Genomic DNA, 25230 nt, shown 5'->3' with positions numbered 1-25230 from the left:
AAATAAGCATAAAACAATAAACTTGAAAATTATTTTGAAAGAGTCAGCAACAATAATAATACCAGTTTGAAAAAAAAACGCAAAACTGTGACAAAAAGTTTACATAGTTTTACAACACTTGATAAAATAGTTGCCTGATGTTTTGAACCTAAATCTATTGTTTAAATGCCTGCCCCAATTGGCGTACCCAAGCTGGTCGCGTCATAACTGGGTGGGGCTGGACTCCTTCGTGACGCGAAGGAGTCTCAACATACCGGGGCGCTGCAGTCCCCAGGCTGCCGAACAAAGAGGATGGTTCATTCTAACATCGGAGTGCAGCTTAGTGCACACGTTTCTATTCCAAAGTCGGCAGTCTATGGCGTCTGGCTGCCAACAGGAAGTTTCCTTACGTTGTGCTCCTTCTGTGAGTACACAACAATTACTTGGAAAGATACCCCGTGGAAATCAGATTTTGTGTTTATTCAGAGAAGTGTCGTGCGCCCGAACAAAATTGCTGCCACATTTTCAGATACTTCCAGTTACATATCAGGCAGATGTCCATGCAATTGTATGACAGCAATATTCCACGACAACACAGTGGTGTGGTTTCAAAGTTTGTTTTGTTAAGTTCAATTTCTGGACATAAGAACCAGGAGCAGGAGTAGGCCACTGGCCCCTCGAGCCTAAGCACTATTCAATGAGATCATGGCTGATATCTTTGTGGACTGAGGTCCACCTAGCCGCCTGATCACCATAACGCTTAATTGCGTTACTGTTCAAAATTGTATCTATCTTTCCCTGAGAAACGTTGATCGAAGAAGCCACCACTGCGTCACTGGGCACGGAATTGCACAGAATCACAACCATTTGGATGAATAACGTCTTCCTGAAATCAGTCCTAAATCTGCTACTGCTTAGTTTGAGGTTATGCCTACGGTAAGGGGTAAAAATCGAAAAAAATCTTTTGGACAACTCGTTAATTTCTTTGACTTGAAATACCGTGTTTCAACTCGAGGAAATACAGCTTTCATTGCTAATTAGACAGTTATACATCTGATTGTGATGTGCCTTCCTCAATACACTTCTGAAATGTAAACTATATTGCCAACGCAGACACAGGAATGTCCGCCAAACTCTAAAATTTGCCAATTTGGAGAGGAAAATGATTCCTGATCAACCAAGGAGGATCCTTATCCTCTCGCCCCAAGGAATTTAAAATCTGTAATTTCTCTGATTGGTGATCTAAGAATCAAGCAGGAAATGCTCCCTATGATTTCACTCAAGGTGAACGTGACATGCAGCACACAACATCATGCTGATACGTAGTATGTTTTTCTTCACATCATTTTGCCCATGGAAGGCTTCATGTGGTTATCGTGTCAGTGACTCTCTATTTTAACTAGGCTGAAATAGAATGACCTGGAATGCCGTTTCCAAATTCGTACGAAACTGTTTCCATTTGCAGACCTATTTGATTTCGTTTCAAACTGTAAATTCAAATTCGAATGGAAGATTATGATGCAGCAGATTGTCCTGTGACATGGCTGAAGGGTAGTGAGGGGAAAATAACTAAATATATCTGGTTATAACGTTTACAGGAGGGAGAGGGAAGATGATACATTGGGTGAAGTAAACTATCTGATCAGAAATACCATCTCAACGGCGAAGGAAGTTTTCATGAGGGGAAAGCATCCTGCAGAGTCCATTTGGGTGAAGCTGTGGAACAGAAAAGGAAATAAAACAGTAATAGGTGTTGTGTATCGATCACCTGGTAGCAGTTCTGATGTGTGAGATTTTATCAATTCAGAAATTACACAAGTGTGGCACTGAGGAGTATTAGTGTTTAACTACACATAGAATGGGAGAGGCAGACGAGCACTTGGCAGAAGTTGAAATTCTGGAATGTGTCCGGTATAGTTTCCAACATAAATATGTTCAAATGCAACAAGGGGACAGGCGCTATTAGAATTCTATATGAGTACTGAGCCAAATAGTTATCTGGCAGCACGAATTACAAGTGGATAGCACTATGGCTTCCCAGCGCCAGGGTCCCAGGTTCGATTCGCTGCTGGGTCACTGTCTGTGAGGAGTCTGCACGTTCTCCACGTGTCTTCGTGGGTTTCCTCCGGGCGCTCCGGTTTCCTCCCACAGTCCAAGGATGTGCAGGTTAGGCGGATTGGCCATGATAAATTGCCAATAGTGAGCAAAAAAAGAATAAGAGTGGTTATTGGGTTACGGGGATACGGTGGAATTGAGGGCTTAAGTCGGTCGGGACAGACTTGATGGGCCGTCAAGCCTCCTTCTGCACTGTATGTTCTATGTATCTTAAAAAATATCGGGCAGCACGGTAGTACAAGTGGCTAGCACAGTGGCTTCACAGCGCCAAGATCCCAGGTTCAATTCCCTGCTGGGCCATTGTCTGTGCGGAGTCTACAGGTTCTCCGCGTGTCTGCGTGGGTTTCCTCCGGGAGCTCCGCTTTCCTCCCACAGTTCAAAGACGTGCAGGTTAGGTGGATTGGCCATGACAAATTGCCCTTAGGGACCAAAAAAGGTTAGGAGGGGTTATTGGGTTAGGGCGATAGGGTGGAAGTGAGGGCTTAAGTGGGTCGATGCAGGCTTAATGGGTCGAATGACCTCCTTCTGCACTGCATGTTCTATGTTCTAATGAGCAGCCCAACCGTGTCTGAATATTGATCAAATAGCGATCGAATTCAATATCGCATTTGAACGTGAAAAGCACGAATCAGCTTGTAGAATCTTAGACTTGGATCAAGCTGACTCTAACGGAATGAGACAGAGGCTGTCCACGGTAAACAAGCAGGATCTGCTGTTTGGTCAAATGACTGAAGAATAATGGCGAATGTATAAAAATCATTTCCGAAATACAGAGCGACCACACATGTGCCCGAGAAGAAAATACTCCACTTCAGAAAAAGGCAACAGCCAAGGACAATAAGGAGATTAGGTGCAGCATGAAACACAAAGAAACAGCTTACAAAAAAAGCGAAACTCAGCACAGATAAGGACGAGAGGGACAGATAGAAAGATCAGCAAAAGGCTACAAAGCAATGTATATCAGCTACTAAGGGAGTATGAAAGGAAAATCGTAAGAGACATCAAGATCAATGTGTAGAAATGTTCTAAAGGAAAATCCGGTGGGCAAGAGCGATGTAAGCCCACTAAAAGCTGAAAATGGAAATACTGATTCGATAAGGGGGAAGTGGCAGACATGTTCAACAATTATTTTGGCTCAGTACTGTCAGTTTCAATGGAAGATAAATGTCCAGAACTTCCGAGAAATTTAATAGTCGATAGAGGACAGGAACGTAACACATTTAACTTATGTTAAGCATTATTTAGCATCAGTAAGAAGAAAATTAAGGAAACAGAGTAGCGACGAATCCCCAGAAACTGATGATTTCCATCTAAGGATGTTAAAGGAAGGAGATGAACACATTGTAGATGCCTTAACTATAATCCTCGTTCAGATTTCCCTATATTAAGGAGTAGACGCTTTGGATTGGAAAAGTGCACATGTTATTCTACTTTGTAAGAAGCTCGAAATCTGGAAACCAGGAAATTACAGCCACGTTATGCTAACATCCACGGCGGGGAAATTGCTGAAGTCTATAATCAGAGGTAAGGTAACTGAACACCTCGTAAAATCTTGGTCGATCAGGAAGCGCCAGCATTGTTTTTTCAATGGAAGGTCATGCCTGACAAACAGCATTGCATATTTTTAAGAATGATACTGTAGTGGACAGTCGAATGTCTATGGATTCTCGTTATATGGACACTTCAACAAGGCATTTGATAAAGCCCCAAATGAAGATAGTTAACTCAGATAGAAGTGCACGGAGTCGATTGAACATTATTGACATGATCAGGAAATTGGTTTCTTGGCAGGCGACAGAGTGGGGGTAATGGGTAAATACTCTGATTGGCACTACGTGTAGCACAGGTATCGGCCTCAAATAGTTGCATTATTCATTATCAACTCGGATCAACTTGCATAGAAAGGCAAATATCCACATTGGCTGATTGTACAACGTTATACGGCATTGTATATAGTCTAGTTGATAGCATAAAATTGCAAATAAATATTGACAGAAGTATTGGCAAATTTGTGGCATATGCAATTCAATGTAAAGAATTGTGAGGTTATCCATTTTGGACCAAAATACGAAAGAGCAGCTTACTTTCTAACTGGGAAGAGATTATGTACAGTGGATGTCCAGATACTTGAGGTTTAGCTTTAGACATCGATAAAATTCCATCAACACGTGCAGAAAATAATGACAAAGGCATGCTAGCCATTATACAAGAGGACTGGAAAATAAAGTCGGATAAGTTATGCTGTAGCTATATAAATCCCTAGTTAGACTCCAAGTATAGTACTGGGAGCAGGCTTGGGCACCACAGTAGTAACGGTCTACTGGTCTTGAAGGATGTTCAACGTAAGCTCACAACAATGATACGTGGTTCACTGGGGTTAAGTTACGACAAGAGATTACACAAATTAGACTTGTTTTCGCTGGAATTTACAAAGTTCACGGGTGATCTAATCGAAATATTCAAAGTATTAACAGGAAAATACATAATAGATTAAGACACACTGTCCACTGGTTGGAGATTCTGAAACTAGGGGGCATCGTCGAACAATGAGCGCCAGAGTGTTCTGAAGTGATGTTAACTTACACTTCTTCACACAAGTGGTGGCAGAGGTTTGGAATGATCTCGCACAAACAGCAGTTGAAGCCACAACAGTTGTTACTTTTAAATCTGAGAATGACAGATGTGTGTTCATCAAAGATATTAAGGGATCTGTGCCCAAGGCAGGTAGATCGAGTTAGTAAACAGATCAGTCATGATACCATTAGATGGCGGGACAGGCCTGAGGGGCTCAATGGCCTCCTCCTGTTCCTATTGTCCTCTGTTCAATGCTTGTTTCGGCAAACCGGCAAAAGTAAAATCAGACGGGGAATGAAATGTATGTTTTCCTACCTTCACACAATATGGACAGCATGGTGGCAGATTGGTTAGCAGTGCTGTTTCACAACGTTAGCGTCTCAAGTTCGCTTCCAGGTTTGAGTCTTTGTCTGCAAGGATTCTGCACGTTCTCCCCATGTCTCCGTGGGTTTCCACCGGGTGCTCCGGTTTCCTCCCACAAGTCTGGAAAGACATGCTGCTAGGTAATTCAGCCATTCTGAATTCTCCCAATGTCTTCCCGAACAGGCGCCGGAGTGTGGCGACTGGGGGATTTTCACAGAATCTAAATTGCAGTGTGTTAATGATCGCCGACTTGTGACAATAATAAAGGTATATTATTCTATGGGGAAAGTGGAATTCCTGGACAACTGACTCTCAGAGTCGAAGCACAATGCAGGGAGAGAGGGAGTTATTCTTTTGGGTGAAGATTCTGCTTTGGGAGCAATTTTTGTTCCGTTTGGAATGAAGGAAACTAAGGAGATATATAATTAAGCAACACAGCGTCACGAGAGTGGGCATCGCGCCAGGAGACTGAATGAGAGATTTTGAAACGACACAGGCAGGTGGACTCTCGCAAGGCAGGCAGGAGAGTTTCCTGGAAAAACTTTAAAAGTGTTGAACTTAATTTGCTGGTTATATATCTACTGAGAGCGTTGCTTCATCACACAGTGGATATCTTTTTTTGGAGGTGATCACATGTTAATGGAAAATAACGTTTTGTGAAGCCGAATGTAGAAGTTGGCATATCGAGATTTAATTAACCTTTAGTTTGCCACGTTTGTTAAATTAAAAGATTTAAAACAGGGATATTTGTCAAATGGTTAATTCTGTCGATTCGGTGAAAATTCATAGTTAATTTTAAATTCATTTGTATCTACAGGACATTTCAACAATCGTACTAAACCTAATATTTACATGGGCATTTGGCTTTTTATACTGCATTTATGGCTGCCGGGATTATGCTAATTACATTGAACTTTATGCGAGTATATGAATGAAGACGAGGGGGTAAATGAGGGATTTCAGAGTAAGAGGCCTAGAGTACAGGAAAGAGACGGCAAAAGAGGCAGTATAAACTGAGAGGAAAACAGGAAAAGAAGGGGAAATGTGAGACTCAATGAGAGACAACAGGAAGTGCGCTCGATAATACAAGATACAGAGAAAACAACAACTGTCTGAAGTACATAAGAACATAAGAACTAGGAACAGGAGTAGGCCATCTGGCCCGTCGAGCCGGCTCCACCATTCAATGGGATCATGGCTAATCTTTTGTGAAGTCAGCTCCACTTTCTGGCCCTGACACCATAACCCTTAATCCATTTATTCTTCAAAAAATTATCTATTTTTATCTGAAAAACATTGAATGAATGAGCCTCAACTGCTTTTCTGGGCAAGGAATTCCATAGGTTCACAACCCTTTTGGTGACAAAGTTCCTCTTAAGCTCAGTCCTAAATCTACTTCCACTTATTTTGAGGCTATGCCCCCTAGCTCTGCTTTCACCCGCCAGTAGAACCAACCTGCCCGCATCTATCCTATCTATTCCCTTCATAATTCTATACGTTTCTATAAGATCCCCAAACACCCTTCTAAATTCCAACAAGTACAGTCCCAGTCTTCTCAACCTCTCCTCGTAATCCAAACCAGTCAGCTCTCGGATTAACCTAGTGAATCTCCTCCGCACACCCTCCAGCACCACTACGTTCTTTCTCAGGTAAAGAGACCAAAACTGAACACAATACTCCAGGCGTGGCCTCAGTAACACCTTATACAATTGCAGCATAATCTCCCAAGTCTTAAACTCCATCCCTCGAGTAATGAAGGACAAAACTCCCTTTGCCTTCTTAATCACATGTTGCACCTGTAAACCAACCTTTTGCGACTCATGCAATGGTACACCCAGGTCTCTCTGCACAGCAGCATGTTTTAATATTCATCGTTTAAATAATAATCCCTTTTCCTGTTGTTCCTACCAAAATGGATAACCTCACATTTCTCAACATTGTATCTCATCAGCCAGATCCTAGCCTATTCAATTAACCTATCCAAATCACTCTGCAGACTTCCGGTACCCTCTGCACTTTTTGCTTGACCATTCATCTTAGTGTCGTCTGCAAATTGGGACACATTGCACATGGTCCCCAACTCCAAATCATCGATGTGAATAGTGAACAATTATGGGCCCAACACTGATCCCTGAGGGAGACCACTAGCTATTGATTGCCAACCAGAGAAACAACATTAATCCCCACTCTTTGCCTTCTGTTAATTAACCAATCCTCTATCCATTCTACTACTTTACCCTTAATACCATGTGCATCTTTATCTGATGCAGCAACCTTTTGTGTGAAACCTTGTCAAAAGCTTTCTGGAAAACCAGATATGCCAAATCCATTGGCTCCCCGTTATCTAACGCACTGATGTGCTCAAAAACATTCACTAAATTAGTTAGGCTCGACCTGCCCTTTATGAACCCATGGTGCGTCTGCCCAATGGAACAATTTCCATCCAGCTGTCTCGCTATTTCTTCCTTGATGATAGATTCCAGCATCTTCCATGCTACCGAAGTTAAGCTAACTGGCCTACAATTACCCGCTTTCTGCCTACCTCCTTTTTTAAACAGTGGTGTCACGTTTGCTAATTTCCAATCCGCCGGGATCACGAGTCTAGTGAATTTCGGTAAATTATGACTAGTGCATTTCCAATTTCCCTAGCCATCCCTTTTCGCACTCTGGGATGCATTCCATCAGGGCCAGGAGACTTGTCTACCTTTAGCCTCATTATGTTGCGATCACTACCTCCTTAGTGATAACAATAATCTCAAGGTCCTCACCTGTCATAGCCTCATTTCCAACAGTCACTGGAATGTTATTTATGTCTCCCACTGTGAAGACCAACCCAAAACACCTGTTCAGTTCCTCAGCCATTTCCTCATCTCCCATTATTAAATCTCCCTTCTCACCCACCAAAGGACCAATATTTACCTTAGCCATTCTTTTTGGTTTTATCGATTTGTCGAAACTTTAATTATCTCTCTTTATATTCTGAGCAAGTTTAATTTCATAATCTATCTTACTCTTCTTTATAGCTTTCTAGTACCTTTCTGTTGCCCCCTAAATATTTCCCAGTCCTCTAGTCTCCCACTAATCTTTGACAAGTTGTATGTTTTTTTTTTCAATTTGATATTCTCCAGTATTTCCTTAGATATCCACTGTCGATTTTCGCTCTTTCTACTGTCCTTCCTTTTTGTTGTAAAAACCTTTGCTGAGCACTGTGAAATGTCGCTTGGGAGATTATCCACTGTTCCTCACCTGTTTCACCATAATGTCTTTGCTCCCAGTCTACCTTAGCTAGTTCTTCTCTCATCCCATTGTAATCTCCTTTGTTTAAGCACAAAATACTAGTGTTTGATTTTACCTTCTCACCGTCCATCTGTATTTTAAGTTCCATCATATTGTGTTCGCTCCTTCCGAGAGGATCCCTAACTATGAGATCATTAATCATTCCTGTGTCATTACACAGGACCAGATCTAGGACCGCTTGTTCTCTCGTAGGTTCCATTACATACTGTTCTAGGAAACTATCGTGGATACATTCTATAAACTCCTCCTCAAGGCTGCCTTTACCGACCTGGTTAAACCAACCGACTTGTAGATTAAAATCCCCCATGATAACTGCTATACCATTTCTACATGCATCGGTTATTTCTTTGTTTATTGCCTGTCCCACCATAATGTTACTATTTGGTGGCCTATAGACTACTCCTATCTGTGACTTTTTCGCCTTACTATTCCTGATTTCCACCCACATGGATTCAACCTTCTCCTCCATAGGAACCGATGTCATTCCTTACTATTGCTTGGATGTCATCCTTAAATAACAGCGCTACACCACCTCCCTTACCATCCACTCTGTCCTGCCGAATAGTTTGATACCCTTGGATATTTAACTCTCAGTCGTGACCATCCTTTAATCATGTTTCAGTAATGACCCCTAAATCATAGTCATTTACGATGATTTGCACCATCAACTCATTTACTTTATTCCGAATACTACGAGCATTCGGGTAAAGTACACTTCTGTTGGCTTTTATACGCTGTTTTGAATCTTAACATCTTGATGAGTAACCTCTCCTAAGTTATTTTTCCTCTTAACATTTCCTTGTCATTGAACACAAATCTTCATGTAACAACTGCTGCGTTGCTTTCCATTTATGATTTGACTTCCCATTTTATTCCTTTTAGTATTACTGGGCCTATTCACAGAGCTCCCCTCAATCACTGTACCTTGTACTGTCGCCCTTTTTGAAGTAGACATAGTCAGGGAAAGAAAAATGACAGACCGAATGAGCGAGAGAGCGGGTATATGATGTCAGATGCCATAACACAGACGGCAGGCGGAGAAAATTGAGAGGTAGTCAAGGGGGATGTAAGGACACAGGATTCAAAGGTGGGAGAGAGTTAAAATGAGAGGGGAAATTAAAGAGAAAGATTAGTTCTAAATAATAAATTGGTTAGTGTGGAAAGTGGGGTAGCGAGGAGTGTTGGGGAAAGAGCATGAGACTGGGAGAGAGATGCACTACGAATGAAGAAAAGTTGAAAAGCAAAATAACACATGAATAAATCTTCTATTGAAGTCGATTTTTAACAACGTAGAACTTCCTAAATGCCTAAAATGAGCAGTGCTGAGGACAGTGAACAAGATCTGCAGTATCCCGCTTTTCAGTTGAAGTGCATTTACGACATACCGGAACTGAGGTACAGGCACTGCCAGCAATGCTACATAAATTGTGAAAGGAAGTGGTCAATAAATTCATTTGTATGTGTTGATTTCCACTGATAAATCCCGGAATGACATGGGAGCTATAAACAGGAAGATCGGCTTTATATGACCTGGAATTGAAAGGATTTTCAACCACCTGTTTGAATGGATAAAGGGAAAACACAGATGGATGAGTTGAAGAGTAGACGTAGAGGTAGCGATTTCCTTTGTCCATTTGGAGGAGACTGATTCTGAGCTCCCACTCTTAATTTCGATTCTCATCTCTTTGTGTTCCCAATAGCCAAGGACCAGATCAACGTTGAACCTTGATTTAACAATATGTGGAATGTGAACCTTGAGCTGCGTAAGATGAAACGTGTGCCTCTCATTTCACTTTAACATACAATGATCCAATAACAAGCACCATCTCGTGTGCAATCATGTCGGAACATTTGTTAATATCGAATCATCGATGAAAATGGAACACTCGCCTTCGAGATCCACATTATCTTATTTCAAAGAAGCGACTCATGAAGGGTGGAATGGTAACTGGCAGATAAATGAAGAGCGTGTATCAAGTGAGAACAAAAGAGATTGAAAATAAAATAGCGTGAGTGAGAAAGCAATTGAGGAAGCTGAAGTGTGCAAAGCAATGAAGACAGTGGTAAAGAAGGAACATGCAAGAATAGAGAGGAACTAGCGAAGAAAAGGCAGAAGACCAGGAAAGATTGCCAGGGCAAACGAGAGAGAAAGAGGAGGAATTGAAAGAGACAACAGGAGAAAAGGGTGTGAATGAGGAAGAGGAAGGATAAGGAGTGTAAGGAAGGAGAAGGAGGGAAGGAAGGATCGAGATTACAATGAAAACAAAATGAAGAAGAAAGATAGAAAATAAAGGGGCAGAGGAAGATGAAGTGATCGGAAAAAAACTATAAAGAGGAAACAAAGAGAACGTTTAAGAACAATAGAAGAAATAAAAGTAGATGAGGGAAGAGATCATAAATTCACACATTGCCGACAGTGTAGAAATAGGCCGTGAGCCCATCGAGTCTGCACGGACCCGCCAACTTCAACTAGAGGCCCACTCCTCCCCGCCCGATTCTTGTAACCTCACCAAACCTGCATATATTTAGACACAAAGGGACATAGAAGCATAGACACAGAAAAAATAGTAACAGGAGGCCATTCCGCACTTCACGCCTGCTCCACCATTCATTATGATCATGGTTGATAATCAAGTTCAATACTCCGATATGTCTTTCCCCAATGTACCTTGACCCCATAGCCCGAAGCGCTATATCTAATTCCTTCTTGAAATTACACAAGGTTTTGGCCTCAACCCTTTTCTGTGGTAGCGATTTCGACAGGTTCAACACAATCTGGGTGAATAAATTTCCCCTCACCTCAGTCCAAAAAGGTTTATCCCTTATGCTCAAAGTATGACTCCTAGTTCTAGACTCCCTCGCTATCGGGAACATTCTTTCTGAATCTACACTGTCCAAACCTGTTAGAATTTTGCAAGTTTCCATGAGATCTTCTCTCACTCTTCAAAACTGCAATTAATATAGGCCCAACCGACTTAGTCGGTCCTCATTTGACAGTCCCAGTATCCAAGGAAACAGGCTGGTAAACGTTTGCTGCACTCCCTCCACAGCAAGAATATCCATCCTCATATAAGGACACCGAAACTGCACACGATACTCCAGGTGTGACCTGACCAACACCCTATACAATTGAAGTAAAATATCCCTATTCCTATACTCAAATCCTGTCGCTATTAAGGCCAACATGCCATTTCCGTACTTTAATGCCTGCTGTAACTGCACGCATACCTTCAACGACTGATGAACAAGGACACTAACGTCTCCCTGAGTATCCACCTCTCTCAATTTACATCCATTAAAATCATAATCTGCTTTCATATTTGTTCTACCGAAGTTGATAGCCTCACATTTATTTACACGATACTACATCTGCCATGCATATACCAACCCAATCAGTCTATCCAAATCGTAATGAAGCACCTCTACATCCTTCTCAAAGCCCACCTTCCCACCCAACTTTGTATCATCTGCGCATTTAGACATAATACATTTAGCTTCGTCGTCCAATCATTAGTATATAATGTGAACAGTTGGGGCCTTAGCACAGATCCCTGTGTTAACCCACTAGCTCCCGTCTGCCAATCAGGAAAAACACCTATGTATTCCAAACGTTTCCTTCCCGACTGATAACGAGATTGCTATCCATCTCAAGACACTGCACGTAGTCCCATGTGCTTTAACTTTACATATTAATCTGTTATGTTAATCTTGTCGACAGCCTTCTGGAAATCTAAATAAACCAAGGCACCTGTTCTCCCTAGTCAACTCTGCTAGTTACATCTTCAAAAGTTCTAGTTGATTCGTCAAGTCTGATTTTCCTTCCGTAAATCCATGCTAGCTTTGTCTGATGATGTCACTGATTTCAAAATGCTGTGCCATGAAATCCTTGCAACTTCGTCACTGCCAATGTTAGGTTCACTGGTCTCAACTTCCCTGTATTTGGTCTGCTTCCCTTTATCAGCAGTGGGGTTACATTCGCCCCTGATCTGTAAGAAAGATTCCAGAGCCCAAATAAATTTGGAAAATGACCACCAATGTATCTACTATTTCTGGGCCAATATCTTAAGTACGCTACGATGAAGATTATCAGTCCCTGGAGATTAATCCGTCTTTAATCCCATTGATTTCCACCAAACCATTTATTTGCTAAATATGATTTCCTTCAGCTCCTCACTAAAACTTGAATTTTACAGAACTTCAGGTGCATTATTTATGTCTTTCTTTCTGAAGAGAGAAGCAAAGTACAACTTTGGTTTGTCATCCATTTATTTGGTCCCTGTTAGGAATTATCCCGTTTCTAACTGTAAGAGCGTACATTAGATGTTATCAGTGTTCTTCTCTTGACATACCTATAGACAATGTTAGTCAATTTTTATGTTCCCTGCTTGCTTAATTTCAAATTATATTTGACCCTTTGTAAACAATCCATTGGTCTTCCTTTGCCAATTTTAAACTGTTTCTACTCCTCAAAACTATTGTTATTTCCTATTTGGCTGTATGCCTCTTCTTTAAATCTTATTTTATCTCTAATTTCTCTTGTAAGCCACGGTTTAGACACAGTTCCCTTTCTACTCTTGCGCCAAATAGGAAAAAACAACATTAAAAGTTCATATATTAGTTCCTTGAAAGCCTGTCGTTGCCTGCCTGCAGTCCTTCCTTTCAGCCATGTTTCCTGGTCCGTTGTAGCCAGCTCATGCCCATTACGATCATAGTTACATTTACTGAAGTTCAGGACCCTGGTTTCAAAATCAATTACTTCACTGTTCACCTTAATAAATAATTCTACCATATTATGTTCACTCATCCCAACGGTTCTCTCACCAATATGATTGACAACTATTCTTTTCCCATTGCACAACACCCAGTCCAAAATGGCCTATTCCCTTAATGGTTCCTCAAACTTTTGCTCCAGGAAAACAACCCATATACACTCCAGAAATTCCTCCTATTTTGTACTGAGGATCTTTTGAGTCACCCAATCTATGTGCAGATTAAAGTCACCCATAATCATAGATGCTCCTTTATCATACACATCTCTGATTTCCTGTCTAACTGCATTCCCAACAGTGCCACTACAATTTGGTGGTGAGTCGACCACCCTACCAAAATGCTTCCCCCATGATGTTTCTTAATTCGATTCAGTCAGAATTCACATCACTTATACTAACATATTTCTTCAATATTGTATCACTGTCTCACTTAATTAACAATGCAACTCCACAACCTTTTCATTTATGTCTGTTCTTCCTAAACACTGAATAGCGCTAAATGTTCAGTTTCCATTCTTGATAAACTTGGAGCCATGTCTCTCTAATCCCAACTACATCATCTTTCTTTAAATCTATCTGTGCAACTAATTCATCCATTCTACTGCGAAAGCTCCATACGTCCAGGTAAAAAACTTTAAGGCGAATCCCTCTAGAGTTCCTTGTCACGTCGCACCTAACTTTTACAGTGACATTATCTGATAAAGGCCCTTGTTTTCTCTGCCTATCACTCACCTTATTCTCCTTTCTGTCTTGTTCTTGATTTCCCCTGCACTGAACCATCACACAGTTCCCCATTCGACTGCCATTTTAGTTTTAACGCTCCCCAACCGCTCCAGCAACTATTCCAACCCCCATCCCCAAGGACATCAGTTCCGGTCCTCCCAATTGGCGTAGCCACTTCAGCTTGATAATTTCATCTAATCTGTGCATCTCTGGACCGCTGCAGGAAAGCTGAGCACCCGATGGAAACCCATGGGTCAACGGGGAGAAAGTGAAAATTCCAGACAGAGAGACACAAGGCTGCAATTGAACCCATGTGCTTGGCGCTGTGAGGCACTGGGGCGAGCTACAGTCCCCACCTGCCGCATTGGAAAATATAGGTGCGTGCAACCAAACAATTTGCATTTGCGTTTGCAAATTTAACAAAATAAAGCGTCCCTAATGTTTTAAAGGACACATTTCTAGAGAAACGTAACATTGAGCTACAGTCTGACATTCATTTTTTTTTTTAGACGGATAGACGGAGTGATAGGCAGATAGACGGAGAGATAGACGGATAGATGGAGAGATTGACAGATAGATGGAGATAGACGGATAGATGGAGAGACAGATGGAGAGATCGAGATAGATGGATAGATGGAGATAGACGGATAGACGGGCAGCACGGTAGCATTGTGGATAGCACAATTGCTTCACAGCTCCAGGGTCCCAGGTTCGATTCTGGCTTGGATCACTGTCTGTGCGGAGTCTGCACATCCCCCCGTGTGTGCGTGGGTTTCCTCCGGGTGCTCCAGTTTCCTCCCACAGTCCAAAGATGTGCAGGTTAGGTGGATTGGCCAGGATAAATTGCCCTTAGTGTCCAAAATTGTCCTTAGTGTTGGGTTATTGGGTTGTGGGGATAGGGTGGAGGTGTTGACCTTCCGTAGGGTGCTCCTTCGAACAGCCGGTGCAGACTCGATGGGCCGAATGGCCTCCTTCTGCACTGTAAATTCTATGATAATCTAATTCTATGATAGAAGGAGACAGACGGATAGATGGAGAGATAGGTGGATAAATGGAGATAGATGGATAAATGGAGATAGACGGATAGATGGAGATGGACGGATAGATAGAGAGATAGACGGATAGACGGAGAGATAGACGGATAGATGGAGTAATAGACGGGTAGATGGAGATCGACGGATAGATGGAGAGCTAGACAGAGTGATGGAGAGACAGACGGATAGATGAAGATAGACGGATAGACGGAGAGATGGCATTGCGGGTTACGGGGAAAGGTGAGGAAAGTCGGATCAGAAAAAGCCCACTGAATGGGGAGCAGCTCGAGGGGCCGAAGGGCCTCCTCCTGTTCCACTGCCCCTCCCCCGGCCCTGTCCCCGGGCCCCGTCCACTCTCCCGGCACCAACCCTCCCCCCGGCCCCTTCCACGGACACCGGCCCCTACCCCCGACCCCACTCCGATCCCCTCCCCCCAGGTCCCCTGCCCCGGCCCAGTTCCCTTCCCCTTCCCACAGGTCCTGCCACCTCTCTCGGGCCTCGGCCCCTCCCCCAGGGCCCGGCCCTTCCCCCTCCCTGCCCTACCCCCCGTCCCGGGGCCCCTCCTCCGGGCCCCGGCCCCTCCCCCGGTCCCGTCCCTCTCCCCCCGCTCCCATCACCCGGTCCCCTCATCCACCACCGGGCCCCGGCCAATCCCCCTCACAGTCTGACATCCATAACTGGTGACTAAACGGTAGCTCAAAATTATAAATTTAATTTAGGGCAAGAGAGATGGGATGTCTATTCACCAAGTATTTCGCAATCATTGTTGCAGACAACATATGTACATAGATACATAGAAGAAAGGAGCATGAGTAGGCCTTTTGGACCTTCGAGCCTGCTGCGCCATTTATCACGATCATGGCTGACAATCCAACTCAATCGCCTCGTCCTTCATGCTTCCCATAGCCTTTGATCCCATTGTCCCCAAGTGCTATGTCTAGACGCATCTTGAATATAGCCAATATTTTAGCATCAACTACTTCCTGTGGTAATGAATTTCACAGGCTCATCGCTCTCTGGGAGATGAAATGTCTCCTCACCTCTGTCCTAAATGGTTTACCCTGAATCCTCAGACTGTGTCCCTTGGTTCTGGACACACCCATCATTGGGAACATCTTCCCTGCATTGACCCTGTCTAGTCGCGTTACAATTTTATAAGTCTCTGTGAGATTTCCCCTCATTCTTCTGAACTCCAGCGAGAACAATCCTAACCTAACCAATCTCTTCTCATATGACAGTCCCGCTATCCCTGGAATTAGTCTGGTAAACCTTCGCTGCAAGAACAAGAACATCCTTCCTCAGAAAGGGAGACCAAAATTGCACACAGTATTCTAGGTTTGGCCTCACTAAGGCCCTGTGTAATTTCAGCAACAAATCCCTGTTTCTGTACTCGAAACCTCCCGCAATGAAGGTCAACATTCAATTTGCCTTCTTTGCCGTTTTTTGCGCCTGCATTCGTATTTCAGCCATTGGTGCACAAGGGCAGCCAGATCCCGCTGCATACTCCCGTTTCCCAATTTAAAACATTCAGGTAGTAATCTGCCTGATCAGAACTTGTGTCCAAAATAATCTCGGTTTCAGGCCACAACACGTTTCCAAGCGAATAAAATGTAAGATCATGATGTACATAATCATGAGTGGTCCACCTACCGTTCTCCATCCAATTCGTTCACGGTGAATCTTTGCTTCAACACAACTTGAGTGGCCCTTGATTCCCTGGAAGAACAAAACAGCCATTTCAGCCTAAGATAAAATGAACGCTGTAACATGCAATCCATCGTTTGATGAGACCTCCAAAAATTATGCCAGGGTGATTCAAGAAATATCTCGACACGCCAGATGGTCATTATTGCCCCCTTAACCTCGCCTCAACCATGTTGCATATGTACATGAATATATAGATGGCCGTTGAAACTACTCCTCCATTTAAAATCATCTAGACTTATCTTCGGTTTCACACTTTCACAACAGATCGCCGTGATTGCACGAGAAGCCACACTGCGCCCATCTGAACTTCAAATACAGTCAACTGTGTACCATTCAAAACCCTCTGCAGAGATTTCAAAATATGCAAACATTTTTCAATGAAAGAATTTCTCCTCATCGAAGTCAGTAATTATTAGCACTCTGTTCTGGTGTTGCCCCGTCGTGTTCTGGTGTTCTCCAGCCTGGGGGAACAAACGCTATACGTGCAGTTGGTAAATTTTGGTTTTATTTATTTATTATTTCACGCGCAAGCATTGATAGCATTCCCCTAATTGCCATTGAACTAAATATCTTAAAAGGACATTTGATAAGGGATTTAAGACACTATGCCATTTACTGTGTATCTGGAGTGACCTGTCAACCAAACCAGGAAAGGCCCATTGATTTTCTCCCCTGGCGGACATTGTTGAATCAGGTGATTACAATTTTTTTTTTCGAGTACCCAATTAATTTTTTTCCAATTTAAGGGGCAATTTAGCGTGGCCAATCAACCTAGCCTGCATATCTTTGGGTTGTGGGGGCGAATCCCACACAAACACGGGGAAAATGTGCACACTCCAGACGGACAATGACCCAGAGCTGAGATCGAACCTGGGATATCAGCGTGTGAGGCAACAGGGCTAACCCACTGTGCCACCGTGCTGACTAGGTGCTTCTTTTTTAAACGAGAATCCACATGATTCCATGGTCATCATTTTGCATTTAATTCCATATTTTTATGGAATTCAATGTTCAGAAATATGCATACCCCTCTCGACAGAGCACGTCGCTGGGATTTAGGATTATCAGCCAAGTAACGATAGTAACAGCACAAAGTCGCCCCTACATTATGTCACCTAACATTCTTCTAAGCTTAATGAAAATAAGCCTCAGATCATGGGCAGCCCTTTGATCCCAACCTAGTGAATTGTAGCCGATTCTAACATTAATGTTTTCGTCCATAAACATGGAGACCAAAACAGAGAAATGTGCTGTGCACGTGGTCTCAACAAATAGCTGGACAAAGACAGCATGCCTTATTTTCGTTACTCCTCTACCCTCGCAATAAAGTCCAACTTCCCATGTGTCGTTCTGATTGACTGCTCGCTGCAAGCTAACTCTTCATGTTGCACGGGGGTGCACATCCCAAAACTTCATAAAAATGCAAAACGTAGAGGCAGAAGTGTTTTTTTTAGCAGTCAAGATGAGTTCGTTAGAATCTGTTCATTGCAGTTTTGGAGTGACATCTCCTTGACGTGTTGGCACAGAACCACACAGTTCACAAACAGCAAGGTTCAGCTATACCGAGTGGTTCGTTTTCAGTGTTTATTTTATTCCTTTTTCTGAGAGCGACAGCTCCGGTAAAACAGTCGAACAATCTATATATGTTCTTTGAAAGTGCAACTCACCTCGTTGAAGCGTTGCTTTCTGATAGTTTCAGATAGTTGTATCCCTGTTAGTGCACGGTACACCCCAGTGCATTTCAGAAATACAAACAAAATTGCCAGTCAGATACTCGTCCGAATGAAAAATTCCAAAATGTAATCAATTGAGACACCAAATACTATTAATCAATGCAAAAGTTAGTACCTTATCTTCCCGCCCTGTGGAATCGTAAATTCGCAACGTCAGAACTGACCATTGAGAGAGGCAAATATAATACATCCCCAGAATTTCACTGGCGAGAGGCACGAGAGACCCATTTCAAAGGTCATCTAATCTATGTGCCTGCAAGACTATAATCAGGTCAAAGAAACATATCGCGACATTCTATTGTTTGATTCACATTGTGTTCTTAATACAATTACTTTATGAGGGAGTAATGTTTATAACTGCCTCTTTTGAGTTAAGGCAATGGTTAATATGCAGAATAGGAGGATGTTGAAATTGCACAAACACGAGTTCTGCGGAAGGTCGATGTGTAGTTCTTGTTATGGGAAAGGTAAAACACACAGAACGGTACATTGACTTTTTCATACATTACCACAAACGAGGGAATTGTCATACGCAATTAGAGAGAATGAATCCATTGTCCCTTTATATTCAACGTCATTACGATCACGGAAACGTCCTCCATCAAAATCCTGGGATTATAATTGACCAGAAATTAATCTGGATTAACCATACAAATACTGTGGCTACAAGATCAAGTCGGAGGGTAGTAACTCATCACCTGACTCCCCAAAACCTACACAGTACGTCAGGAGTGCGATGGATAATTCCACTAGACTGCATGACTGCAAATACGAAGAAACTCAAGAAGATCGACACCATCCTACACAGAACAGCCCGCACGATTAGCGCAAATTCGAAAAAAAAATATCACTTCCTCCAGTACTGGCGCATAGTAGCAGCCGTGTGTACCATCTTCAAGATACACTGCAGCAGTTCGCGAAGGCTCCTTGGGCAGCATCTTCCAAATGCAAGTAATTGCCACCTAGAAGAACAAGGACAGAAGATACATGGGAACACCAACACTTGGATGGTGCCCTCCAAGTAACTCTCCAATCTGACTGATAAATAAAGCGTTGTCCCTTTGATGACGCTGGGTACAAATCCTGAAACTCCCTCCCTAATAGCATAGTAGCTGTACATGGACTGCGGCGAGTCAAAAACGCAGCCACCACCTTCTCAGCTGATGGGTAGATGCCAGTGTTGTCGCTGCACCGGAACAGCTTGGCAGGCGCACAGCATGTTCTGCATCACAGGGCTTCACTACTACTGCCGGTATATTGTCAGAACCCATAGCCTTGCAGTATCCAGTGCCGTCAGCCATTTCTAGATATCAGGTGGGATGCATCGAACTGTCTGAAAAATTGCACCTTTAATGCGCAGGACATCGGGAGGAGACCCACATGGATCATCTATTCACACTTTTGGCTGAAGATTACTCTGAATGTTTCAGCCTTATGTTTTGCACAGAGATGCTCATCCCCTTCATCATTTAAGATGGGGTTTGTTGCGGAACCTATTTCTCCAGTGAGTTGTTTACTTTCCCGCCTCCATTCACGACTGGATGTGGCAGGACTTCCGAGATAAAATCTAGCCCGTTGGCGGTGTGTTCACTTAGCTCGTAGTACTTGCTCTTTATTTTGTATGGCATGCACGTCGTCCTGTGTTGTAGCTTCACCAGTTTGACACCTCATTTTTCGGTATGCCTGACGTTGCTCCTCACATTCCCCCGACTGTTTTCACTGAGATAGGGTGGATCCCTTGGACTGATGGTAATGGTGATGTCTGGGACTGCAGGCCATGAGATTGCAGATTGCAACTGAGTACAATTCTGCTGCTGTGAATGGCCTACAGGGCCACATGTTTGCCCCGTATTGAGTTGCCCCGTATTGAGTTGTGGGTGTGTGGGTGACCTTGGCAAGATGTCCATCGTCATCAATGACGTGTTGAAGGCTGTGAAGAAGATGACGTAGTTTCTCCGCTCCGGGGAAGTACTTGTCCCATGTTTATCTTCTGAGGAGGTTGGTGCGGTTTTTCGCTGTGGCGCGTTGGAACTGTCGATCGATGAGTCGAGTGTCATATCCCGTTCGTACGAGGGCATCTTTCAATGTCTGTAGATGTCTGTTACGCTCCTCCTCGTCTGAGCAGATCCTGTGTATACGGAGCACTTGTCCATAGGGGATGTGTCCCATGTTTGTCTTCTGAGGAGGTTGGTGCGGTTTTTCGCTATGGCGCGTTGGAACTGTCGATCGATGACTCGAGTGTCATATCCCGTTCGTACGAGGGCATCTTTCAACGTCTGTAGATGTCTGTTACGCTCCTCCTCGTCTGAGGATTCATCCCCCACCATCTGGCCTGCGAAATCCTCCCAACTGTCCTGGCTTGACACAATTCACACCTCTTTAACCTGGGGTTACCCCATCTCTGGATCTGTAAAGATTTAATCACCTGCTAATGGTCGCATTCCAAGCATTGTTTGGCATCTTTGAATCTGGCTATATATGTGTCTCTGGAACATACCTCTTCATTCACCTGAGAAAGGAGCAGCGCTCCGAAAGCTAGTGACATCGAAACAAACCTGTTGGACTTTAACCTGGTGTTGTAAGACTTCGCACTGTGCTCACCCCAGTCCAACGCCGGCATCTCCACATTAATTCTTATACTTCCTTTGCCATCTGTTTGCCTTGTGTGTGCCTGGGGTAGACGGTGGAGGAGGGGGTGGGGTTGGGAATAGATCGTCTAGTAGACCATAGTGCTAATTATTTCTATTATACGTTCATCTTTTAATCTTGTTATAAATAAACAGTTTGTGAAAGTTTTACTTCTGAATCTGATCTTTGCAACTCACTGGAGCAGTTAGGGTTCTCAGGAAAACAAGAATGATTGCTTAGATCACTTTTCTTGGGACTCCGGACTCTGTAGAGCTGCCAACACCAGGTTAAAGTCCAACAGATTTGCTTGGATTCACTTGTGTAACGAACGCAGATCTTCAACAGGTGAGTGAAGAGGTAGGTTACAAACATAGCAGATAAAGAAAAGCCAATGATGCGAGATGATACTTTGAATGTGAGACTTTGCAGGTAATTAACGCTTTACAGGTCCAGACGGTGCGATTGGAGAGAGGGATAATCGGAGGTTAAGTCGGTGTGAATTGTCTCAAGCCAGGTCATATGGTAGTATTTACAAACCCCAGGTCCGATGCGGGGGGGATAAATGCAGTTAAATATAGTCAGGCATGAATCCAAGGTCGTGGTTGAAGCCGTACTCATGCGTACGGATCTTGGCTTTCATTTCCTTTTCTGGGTTGTGGTGCGTCCTGAAGGCCTGCTTCTGCTCTATCGAGGAGTGCAATTTGGGCGTGTGTACACAGCAAAGCGAAGAGTCACGTTTGACTCCAGCGATTCCTACTTCGAATCTCCATAGCAGGCTGAGGACTTCGTCAGAGATCAGGGATCTGGTCAGCGTTTTGAGGGATACGGGTGGGTAGTTGGACGGTTGTGATTTTACTATTTAATTGTTTTATTGTTCATGTTGTAACGAGTTGAGGTGATGGTGGAGTTGTTTGAATGGGAACGTTTCCTTTGTTCCGTTTGTCTCATTATGCTTCTTTACGGGCTTAGTCGTTGCTGGGACGGCGGGGGTGGGGGGGGGGTGCCTTTCCTTAGTTTAAGGCTTATGTTTATTATAGGCGGGAAACAGGATTAGCGGGGTACAGACGAGCTTGGGGCAGAAGTGAAGGCGATGGTTAAGGAATGGAATGGACCAAGGGTGGAGTGGTCGCCTCACTAGCACCAGAATGTAAGCGAATTCACCGGTGAGTGGGGGATGGGTCTGAAACGAACAAGGCTGGTTTGTTTAAACTCGTTGGCTCTGGGGAAATGGAAGAGTTTAGAACATACGATAGGCTGTCTGTTGACTGGAGGAGGGCGCGAACTGAGAGTGACCAGTTATCATCTTTCTCTGCTTTACGATTTAGGTGGGACGGGCGCCATATTAGATACTGCGGCCTGGGATTCAACGGCAATGCAATGACCGCTTACGATGGTAATTTCAAGGTTGGGTGGGGGAGGGGGGGGGGTGGAGGTTAACCTGGAATATGCCGGATATGATGGTTGGGAGGGGGTATTCATAACAGCGCTGTTTTTTGTTCATTTTTTTCGTACTGGGAGCCGATCTGATATTGCAGCAGGAGACCAACATGCATGACCGAGAGGGCGATTTCCCACTCCGCTTTCTATAGCAGGGTCCGTGGTTCGTTCGGAGAGGATATTTGCAGATGCGGGAGGGGGGAATGTTATGTGACCGGGGCTGTTAGTCGGGATATAGATGAAGTTGCTGAATGTGTGCGCCCGAATTGGGATGATACAATGTTCATTAAACATTTGCAGCCAAGGATTTACAAAATATGTCTATTTAGAGTATTCAATTATTTTTCCCAATTAAGGGGTAATTTAGCGTACCCAATAAATATACCCTACTATGTTTGATTTCTGGGGGTGATGCCCACTCAGACACGGGAGAATCTGTACATTCCACAAGGCCAGTGACACGGTGACGGGATCGAACTCGGGTTGTGGGCGCCGTGAGACAGAAGTGCTAACCATTGGGCCACCATACCACCCCGATGGCTGCTGGCAAGGATTCCGGATCACAACACCCATCATCCTGGTATGGACACACAGGGAAATAAAGAGCTCTCGGTCTTTCCCTCGGTACATGATCTATTTTCCAGGATTGTTTCCATCAACCAATCGGCAGTGCCATGGGCGAGGAAACCTGAATACTCTGGCCTGGTCATTTCTGAACAGACCCCACTGTGGTGGTCCTGGAGTTGGGGCAGGGGAAACCGAAGTTGATGGCGGTTGGAATTGGTCTTCTGGTGGACATAGTGTTCTGGGCAAGGATCTCAGGGTCTAGCAAAGACTATAATGTTCACAAACACATCGAGGTCTCTCCTTCGAAATTTGAGAAGCGACGAACATTTGACACTGGGAGAAATTATATCTCCCAATGCTCATGTCGTGCTGGAGGCAAGGAGGCAGGGGGAAAACTAGCAGAGGCTATTACGGAGGTAGACTGCAAGTCGGAAAACCGTTTATCAACAAAAGTATTCGCTGTGAAGGAGAAAAACTGTAAACTCAGTTTAATCTGATCATTACAGATTGGTTGGTATGACAGCCGAGGTGAGTTGAAGGAGCTACGTGGGAATATGGGAAGAAAGCGAGTCGGCTCCTGATACATCAACTGAAGAAAGAGGAGGTTGAGAATATGATTGCCCAAATCAGGTTGCAGGTTGGGATGGTGTGGAGGTGGGCCGGGGAGAGTGCTGCTAGTCTCGGATCAAGGGAACGTAAATTGGGTATTTATTAGGTGGACATTTTACAAATAATATTGTACAGGTCCGAGCCTCCACAGGATAGGACAGATATGATGGAACTCCTCGATCAGTTGCCTTTTCCCAAGGTGGAAGTGGATTTACGGGAGGACCTTGAAGCTTCACTGGAATTGTGTGTGTTCAAGCCAACGCTGAAGATGATGCAGTCGGCCAAGGCGCCGCGGGTGGGTTCAGGGTTAATTCTATTAAAAATTCAAAGACCTATTAGCTCCTCTATTAGATTGGATTGGATTTTGTTCATTATGACGTGTAGCAAGGTACAGTGAAAAGTATTTTTCTGTGAGCAGCTCAACAGATCATTAAGTACATGTAAGGAATGGGAAATGAAAGAAAATACATAACAGAACAACACAAGGTACACCTTGTAATGTGAACGTTGTTGAGGGACGCCGTGGAGACATATGCTATGCCACAGACGCTGTGACAGGCGTCGATTTCACTGCCTTTGTAACAAGATAAAAGCCATTAGATTCTTGGTTGTATCGAGTAATGTCCCTGTTAAATATTGACGCGAAGCTGTTAGCTAAAATGTTTAAGGCTAAATACTTGTCTGTCGGAGCTGATGGAGAAAGACCAAACAGATTGTGCGGAGATTGCTGGTGAACATGAGACGGTTGGTGAATGTGCTGTTTACTCTGGGGGAGGTTTGGTCTGGAGATCATAATCTAACTTATGCGGAGAATTTATTGGACTGGGTCGAGTGGGACTTTTTGTTTATAGTACAAGAAAAATGGATTTGTTCGAGATATCGTGGGTGTGGCTTCTGTATGCAGCCCCATTTGCCCCTATCTGCACAAACAAAGTGAGCTCCGACACCTTTCGTCTTTACCAGGGCACCTGGCAGAAATGTCCGATTTCCGTTTTGATGCTTGGACTAGCAATAGGGCCACTAGCCATATCCTTGATATCCTCGAATACCTGGGGAGGAATAGTTAGAGGAGGAGTCCAACACAGGTTCTGGCTCTACGCCGGGAACTTATGGGAGGGAGCTGGAGGCGCCAGTGGGTAACATTATGGGGATGTTGCAGCATTTTAGGGCCTTCTCTGGCTCTAGAATAGAGGAGAGAGGGAACACTCTGTGGTTCGTGTACCAATGGAGTTAGTGAGGTTTGGGTGTCTGCCTATCAGGCTAGCTGGACGTCGGTTTTGCTGTTCGGGAGGCCCGTTAACAAGGGACTGGGGGAAACTGCAGTTGAGTCACACGAATCTGGTGGAGAGGTTCGAAGCTGAGCTGCAAAGATTGGAAGGACTCCCATTATCCCGAGCGGGGCGAGAGCAATCGGTAAAGATAAATATCTTGCCGAGGTTTTTATGTTTATTCCATCGCGTTCCGGTATTCTTGCCCAAGGCAAGAGAGAACTTGATCGACTGGTGACTGGTTGTACTTGGGTGGGTAAATGTCCGAGGATCAGGAGGACGTTGCTCCAGAGGGGAAAACAATTAGAGGGTTTAGCATTTCCAAACTTTCAATAATATTACTGGGCGGCAAATGCTGAGAAGGTGTTAGAGTGGTTCGTAGATTCGGATAAGATTTGGGTCCGGATGGAAGAACATCTGTGAAAGG

Source organism: Scyliorhinus torazame, chromosome 4 (assembly GCF_047496885.1).
Source record: "Scyliorhinus torazame isolate Kashiwa2021f chromosome 4, sScyTor2.1, whole genome shotgun sequence".
Lineage (NCBI taxonomy): Eukaryota > Metazoa > Chordata > Chondrichthyes > Carcharhiniformes > Scyliorhinidae > Scyliorhinus > Scyliorhinus torazame.
The sequence above is the reverse complement of the archived record's forward strand: the minus strand, read 5'-3'. Positions refer to the sequence as shown.